The sequence below is a fragment of the Atractosteus spatula genome (genome assembly GCF_055471065.1).
Source record: "Atractosteus spatula isolate fAtrSpa1 chromosome 10 unlocalized genomic scaffold, fAtrSpa1.hap1 SUPER_10_unloc_10, whole genome shotgun sequence".
In the NCBI taxonomy this organism is placed as follows: domain Eukaryota; kingdom Metazoa; phylum Chordata; class Actinopteri; order Semionotiformes; family Lepisosteidae; genus Atractosteus; species Atractosteus spatula.
Genome location: NW_028296613.1, coordinates 51,130 through 59,388, shown reverse-complemented (window position 1 = coordinate 59,388; position 8,259 = coordinate 51,130). Strand labels below are relative to the sequence as shown.

The following is an 8,259-nucleotide window of genomic DNA, read 5'->3' as shown; positions in this document are numbered from 1 at the left end:
AAAATGTAATATGTTTTAAAGGATTAAAGGTGTAGCGGCGAGGCTTAATAATAAGGCAGAATTAAGTGTTTCTGAGCTTCCCAAATGAGGCCCCATTTCTCTGTTCATCTCTGTGGTGCAGCCACAGAGAGACCATTAGTGCAGGGTGATTTAAGGTTTCCTAGGACAGCTCCCAAAGGGGGATGCACTTAGCTAAGCCTGGCTATCATGATCAATGGTCATCCATTGGCGCCTATCTGTCTAGGGAGTGCCAGATGGACATCTGGACTGCATTCCTAAGTGTCAGGAGTAAGTGACTCATATCTCACCTTGATCAACCAATGGGACTCTGATGCCCATGGAACTTTCAGCCAATCAACGAGCTGAAGTTCCTCCAGGTAAAAACAGGCAACACAGAGAGCCTGGGAGATTCAGTAAGATTCAGGAGGATTCTGTGGACTATTCTAAAGGGAATTCAAAGGAGAATTCCAGGGCAGGACGGCCCAGGAGCAGAAGGCTCCCAAGGGCAGGACATTCTTGCAGCGAGCCTCCTGACCATCCTGAGACTCAGCCCGGACAACCACAGAATGGCCAGTGTGTCCGAGTGCCAGAACTTTGCTTTGTTCTAAGAGTCTAGAGCGGAGGTTGCCAGAGAGTAACCAGAGGATCCACCCGAGGTTAGCACCAGCAGCAAGCCTCGTGAACAGGTCGGAACTGTGGACAGCTGAATCACTATTCAGAACTAGCTCTTCATCAGGAACGAACCAGTCCTCTTCCTGACTTGCTGGGACCCACAGTCATCTTTTCTCCTGTGCGCAAACTTTGCTAGTTAAAGCCAACACTAACTAGCCGGTCAGTGAGCATCAGCAGCGCACCGTCGCAAGCCGCACAGCACAGCCTGGCACGGAGCCAGAGAGCGCAGATTGGACAGCAACAGCCTGCAACTGTTTCTTTGAGCCCGCAGGAGATCTGAATCCCCAAAGATTGGATGAGTATTCAACTTCACTGCATTACTGCTCGAGAATTCAATTGTTATCCAAACCAGTTGATATCAATTTAATTCCTAAGAGTTATGTACTTGTTTTGAGTATCTAATGTAGAAGTTATAACCAAGTTCATTTACGAAACGGTCTAAATGAATGATATACTGAACGTATGTCCTCTTGATGTGTAACACTTCGTAACTGATTGAATATATACCTTTTGTATTCTGATAACCCTCTCGATAAGATCTGTTAGGTTTATATGCATATTTTATGTATTAATAAATGTATCCTCGTGTATTAGTACCTGTGTGTGTGCGTTGTTTGAGTTATGTCGCATGGTTGGATTCTAAAGCCATCAAAAGAATCAACTTTGTGATTTACTGCTACAATTAATAATTGTCACAGTAAATGCCCAAACCCTACAGAACTGGTGCCTTCAGAGAGCCACTACATTTACATTTTGGCTACCACAACATTGCAAAGGGAAAAGAAATACTTTATCTACGCAAACTAATTCAACTGAGCTCCTCTAAACAATACAGCCTGAAGAATTGCCAAAGCACAATGTATCAATTTGGGTGACACTGGGGGAAAAGGATCACAACATTGAGGACCACAAGGCTTATTTTCAACAGCAAACTCTGTGCTTGAAAATATTTGACAAAAAAAGGAATATTACACGCACAGAAACCAATATTTACCACTAGGGTAGAATGCAGAATAGAACAGTTGATTGAAGGTTAGTGTAACTCTATAGTGCATCACAGAGGTCAGTCTCTTCCCCCTCATTATGCAGGCTGACTTGTTCACAGTGAACTGTCCTCCAGCGATAGTCAGCTGTAATCACCGACGCAGACATGATGTTAATACTCTGACAGCACCTTGGCTGATTTGGTTAAAGTGTTTTCCCCCTGGTTATAAAAACGTCTCAAAATTCTGACACTGAGGTGTGAGACACAATGTAACAGGCTCTCATAATCCCGAAGTACAATAAATTTTACTGTATTGTTTTTTAAATTTGATCCTGTGAACATTGCATGTCCCTCCTTCCTCATTACCAAAACATCTCAATGTCACCAACAGTATGTACATTTGTAATTACAACACTTCACTGTTGCATTTCTGAGTTGTGACATTGTGAACAGGATTATTCCATGCTGAAAAGAGAAGAAAAGAATCACAACATTTCGGCTGTGGAGCCTTCTTCAGGTGTGAGAAAGACAGGGCAGTAAGCAAAGATAATTTTCTTTTTATCTTTGCTGACTACAGTTTATCTTTGATGACAACATCAAAGACATTAAGTATTTTTTACTGCTAACAGCTCCACATCAACTTCCTTTTATATATAACCTGATCAGATCTCTCAACTCCCAACTCTTCCAGTTTCTCACTTCAGAGAAGGATAAAACATTCAATCATCCTCTACAGAGAAAAACCATCAACACCCCTACCACCTCCACCAATCCTAACCTTGTTGTTACTATACCCTCTGACCTTTCCCTTTCACCCCTTTGCATCCTCAGCTAACATATTTTAAAATTACAATAGACTGTATAGTATTTATGTTTAAAATCAAGGTAAATATGTCAAAATATCAAAATCCAACTGCACAGTGCTATCGTAACAATGCTTGTCAAGTTCTCAAACAAACCTGCATTGTATTTTTAAAATATTTCAGCAGAGGATTCAACTGGAGTATAAATGACGATTCGACGATCATTTTTCTTGGGTGAATATGGTTTTCTGCGGAGTTAAGATGTTGGGCATTATTGGACATTTCCTGGTGATCCTGACACGTGTTTAACACTCGCATTTGTTGCAAATATTAAAATGGCTGTGGTTTCGCTGAGAAATCCAATCGACTTTACATCGCCGAAGAAATTCGTCCCTGAGTGGATTCGAACCACCAACCTTTCGGTTAACAGCCGAACGCGCTAACCGATTGCGCCACAGAGACTGACTTGTAGGTTCTGCTCTCGAATCACAAATTTCCGGTTAAAAAAAAATCTCTTACCGTTTATTTTGCCAGCCGGTAATATTTCTTCTGCACTGATAACCAAGAATTGGATTTCATTTTCCGCAAGCTGTGTGAATTTCATCAAAAATAAGTTTTCCAGAAAGGAAATGAACACATGCATTTAACGAAATCAAGCCCTTTGTGAGTGCCCAAAATGGTACGTTCTGTACTACAAGAAAGGAAGAAATACACGGCTGGGATTTGAATTTCGTTTTTTTTTGTTTAATAAAGAGGCGCTTTAACCAACTAAGCTACGGTGACAGGAGAACCATCACCTTTTACAGCCACTTGGACACACCGCTCTGAGACATCTGCGTTCAGTAAGCGCTGAACTTGCTCTCAGAGCAAATTGCCTCTTTTACATAGCAGCCCCGACACTGAGAAACGAAGAGAACTGGCTTTAATCTGGCATTTTTCATGTCCAATGCGTTTGACATCTCTCAAGGGCGACAGAGTTCTTTTGCGACACTATTTCTTCTTTTTTTTCTTTCTGTACGCTTTGATAAAAACGAAAAATCGTGCAAGGGAAAAATGTACTTTTTTTCATAGAGAAAACGTGCACCAGGAAATGTGTTGAGAAGAAATGATTTAACATGATACGTGACCTAATTTATCGGAGCAATTGCTCACCCAGCAAGGTCTGGAGAGGTTGGAGAGCCTGGTGGATGTGATAATTATACGGTGTTGTGGAAGAAAACAATCTTTCTTTGAATTCTCAATCAATCGGAATTTCAGTGCGAAACATAAACCCCTTGTCATATTTAAAGAGATTATATTTTAAAACTCATAAAAATCAGAAAACACATGTTTCTCACTTTGAAATTTTAGACGGAGCGGTGCATTACTAGTAGCGGCGCTGAGCACACTATGGGGGAATTCAGGCTATGTGAAATGCCAACGGTTTAATAAATAACGCGTCAGATTTCGGATCATAAGATTGTAGGTTCGACTTCTACCTGGCTCGTGTAAATTATATTCAAGCTCCTCAGTAATAGATGTCTATTATGTAATGAACCGCACCTGAAAGCAAACGATGGGTCTGTTTCCTTTGTTTTCCAGCATGAAATAGCAAATCGTTACAAAAAGCACCTGCTAATGTACAATAGCGTTTTTTTTTTCAAATTACATTTTCAGGCTTCAGACACTTTTTAATAAAACAAAAGTGTCCGGAAACTCATTAACTTTCAGGTTTGCTTGAACCTGTATTAAAAAAAGTTATCTGAAACTTCCGGGATTCCATTCTCTGATGCAGCTGTCTCTAAAGTTGGACGTGATGTTTAGCAGATGTGAACGGTGCCTTTTCTCTTGTGTTCAAGGCTATTCGCTGTGTGAGCGCCACACTGCGTGTCCTGTACTGCTCTATTTTGTTTAGATTATCTATGTGGTGTACAGATAGAACTCAACTGCATGGTGTGAATTCCGTGTTCAGGACCAGCAGAACCTGAAAAACCAATAGCTGACACGCAGCTTTCTGATCTGGAATCAGACGCGCTACCGTTGCGCCACGAGGTCACAACTGTCAGCGCCTTTGAATTCCCCAAAGGAGACAAATCAGCTTCACAAAAAAAAAAATCTGTGAAGAGCGCCGCTCTTCCGAAGAGAGTCTCTTCTTCCCAGACCACATTTTATTCTTCCTCTGCAGCTCTTGTGCAGGTGTTGTTCTCAATTACAGATCCAGGAACACTGATTTTTTTTCTATTTTTTTAAATTAAGTACCCCATGGTGCAACGGTAGCACGTCTGACTCTAAATCCCCAAGTTCATTTTCAAAGTATATCGGAGTCAACTGATACTGATCAGATTCTGCTGCTACTGAACCCGCTGTCTTCACCTTAAAGTTCAATTCCCCAAGCCTTCTGACCTTCTATGTCCATCCCTTCTCGTCAAAACTCGTATTTTCACAGGGTACCCTACAGAAATCGCAGTATAGAATGAAAAACTCCAATAGATCTCGGCCGCTGTTGGTGATTTTTCTTTAAAAACAAATAAATCTCCGGAAATTTTACGGAGTGTATCACTTTCACTGAGACCGAGGAGTGTTAAGCTGTACATGAGTCTTTGTGGCTCGGTTGTTAACAAAAAGGGTGGTGGTTTGAGCCTTCCCAGGGACGCTATGAGCCTTTTAATGTACACACCCGTCTCACTTTACCTCCACGGCCGGTCTTGTACCGCAATCAAATACAGAGCCCGCAGGGGACAGTAGGCTCACAAATATAGCTCAATGTGTATATAATGAAGAAGCAGAGGTTAGTTTCTTCACTGCATGTTGCAGAGCCTTACGCAACTAGTACCAACAGCTGGGGTTTGATCCCTGCACGGGCTATTAGTTGAAAGGCCATTGTAAATGACGTATAAGAGATTTATCGAGCTGGCTTTTATGTTTCACACTAAATTGAGATCTTGAAACCAAATTAGTTAGAAATATGGAACACAACCGTTGTTCCCCAAGAAGGAAAGCTGTTTTGTACTGACGTCACTCCTTTTTATTTAACCCAGATTGTGAAGACAACTCTGCCCTATCAAAGGAAAATGTTACACAAAAGTTGGAAAGCACACTCTGAACCCATCTGTATATTTGATTCCCGCGATCCGTTCAAAGCTGCTTAGTGCTTCGCAAGCAAATCATTTCAGGGAAGAAACTCAGTTTAGTGAACTACTGTTGTATTCTCACTCATTGAATTTGATCTTTGTACTCTCTTTGCATTCTCAGCAATAATATTTCAAAATTACAGTTCGGATTTTTTGGAAAACTTCACAAGCATTATTAGGTTAGGACTGTAAAATTGTTTTTTAATATCTTAATTTTAATATAGATATAACCATACATGTTGTTAAGCATATTGTACTTTTGTCGTACTTTTTAAAACATTTTAGCTGAGGACGCACGGCGACTATTATACCTTGTGATTCATGCAAGACATCTGTAAACGAAGATGTAATTACAATAAAATTGGCAATTAACAGAAAACCACAATTTGTATAATATTATTCCTCGATATCGATGATCAGTTGAAGGATTTGAAGAAACTATCAAAGAAACAGCAGCAATAGCAGATAATTTTGATTTTAAACCTATCTTTACACCTCAATAATCCATGTGTCCTCGAAAAAAGAAAAGACAGGCATGTTTTGAGTCTCATAATTATCCTCTTCTCGATCCAAAAGAAGCGTATACATTTGATTGCTCCCGTGGTATTTTGGATTTTCTTACGAAGATTTCACGAAGTATTGCCAGGATCTATATTTAGCGTTCGGTAGCGATAACACTGCTGATATTGATTGAGTAAAAATGTGCGATGTATTGACACCTTTATCTGAAGTGAGAAGTCCTCGAACGCCGCTTATGAAGTCTTGGGATTCAAACCAAGAAATACTTTTTGTTTTCCCACCCAAAATGCTGCTATTGCATTACACATTATATGAACATTACCAGTTTTGGTAGCTTCTGGGTGCGATTTTCCAAAACTGAAACTAATTACAAAATTATTTAAGATGAACCATGTCCAAAAATTGTAAATCATGACTAATTTTAATATCAACTGAAATTACTACAGAAAAAAAGATTTAACCGAAACATTCATAAGGCTATGCAAGCCTAAAAAGTAGAACAATTAATTTCATATAACTTTTATTTTTTTTAGAAATGGGCTCACACAGCTGAAGACACTAACGTTTCTCTCCGCTAGAGTACGTGAATAACAGTTTAACCCAGAATGTTTGTAATTGTGATTTTGTTAAAATGCAACAAATCGTCTATCAGCAGTAAGAAATTATTAAGAAAGTAAGAAATTGTTTTATTTCATAAACTGTAAGACGTGAAGAGAGTTTACAGTTCGTATCCTTCGTTTTGTCTTTTAACTTAAGCGTTCAGGATCCAAGCCCATGTGCGGACGGTTGTGTTTCTTGAATCTCTTGTAATCATCAAAAGTCGTTGTTTAGTCTTCATTTTTTTCTCGAGTTGTACCATGGATATTTTATACGATGCAGCTTTCAGCTCAGTGCGGAGTGCAGAAGGTGGACTCGCTTGCTGAACGCTCTCTCAAGAAATCCCGGGCTAGATTCAACAGGTGGCTTCTTCAACAGCCACGACAAGTCTGAAGACTTTCTCGGAATTTCCTGAATATACTGTTACATTAAATTAGTTCAAATAATTTGGTAGTTAACACAACTAAATGCATTGGAGGTATATTTAAAACAGCAGAGCAAGACTTCAGGCACTTCGAGTATGCATTAAATTAATTGTGTAAACCTGGATCTATATGAACAAGAGTTCTCTTGTTCATAATATCTTTTTATATTTGTTAATTGAATATATCAATTGAGTATATCTGTTATATTTTTGAACGGGATGGGACTGTACACTAGTGGTTCCCAGGGGAAAACAGGGTTATTGAGCCATTGGACATTCAGAGATTATATGTTGTGTGGGCGAATGTAACCGTGTGCAAAAGTAAAAAAATCCTCTTAGATGATCATAGAATAAGTTGCGTGGGTGAATGTAACTGTGCTCTAACAATCCTCTTAGATGAAGCTCTACAGATGCAGCCCCCGAAAGTGTATTCGACTTACCTGTATAGTACTGCTGACACAAATGTAGCCTCTACATCAGACAGAAAAGGCAATGTGTTCGCTTAATCGTGTGAAGGATCTCTTTGTGAATCTGTCTCATTCATCAGTGGAAATAGAAGCCATTAGAATACGATACATGTTCACCTTCAACCCCGCAGCTGCCGGACGTGCTTGTTTTGGGACTATTTGCAATGAGTATCGCATTAGTAGGTATGTGTCCTTAAAAATGTAAGGGACGTTCAGTTATATACAAATAGGACAGAGACAAAGTAATAATCCTATTTTAACGTGTCCTGCATTTTAACTTACTGAATAGATCAATTGAAATGTTCTGATTCAGAGCCCCTGCAGTTTGTGCAAATTAGAACCACAACAATGCTCCTGAGTCCTGAGCACCACACTGAGCACACGATCAGCTGGGTTCTCACTTGTTCAGCACGACTTCTTGTTGCAGTTGAGCTCAGAGCTGGAGATGATCTCCATATTCTACCACACTAACTAGTCCTAAACGTAGTACACAGTACACACTTTGTTTTTAACAATTTAAAATATTACACAAAGGCTGTAAAGCACATTCTGAATCGATCCGAATATTTGATTTCCGCAATACGTTTAGGCAACAACAGGGAACGTGGCGCTTCTCCAGCAACGAATTTCTCACTTTTGTGAACTACTGGTTCACAATGACTTAAGTAGCTTGTCAGGATGG

The 8,259-nt window shown here is 39.8% G+C and overlaps 1 non-coding gene across 1 annotated transcript; it reads right to left on the bottom strand.

Moving 5' to 3' along the window:
• Positions 1-2,848: 2,848 nt before the first annotated feature.
• Positions 2,849-2,922, bottom strand: trnan-guu (transfer RNA asparagine (anticodon GUU)). The gene has a single exon. It is a non-coding gene; the product is annotated as a tRNA-Asn (tRNA).
• Between the last annotated feature and the right edge of the window lie 5,337 nt (positions 2,923-8,259).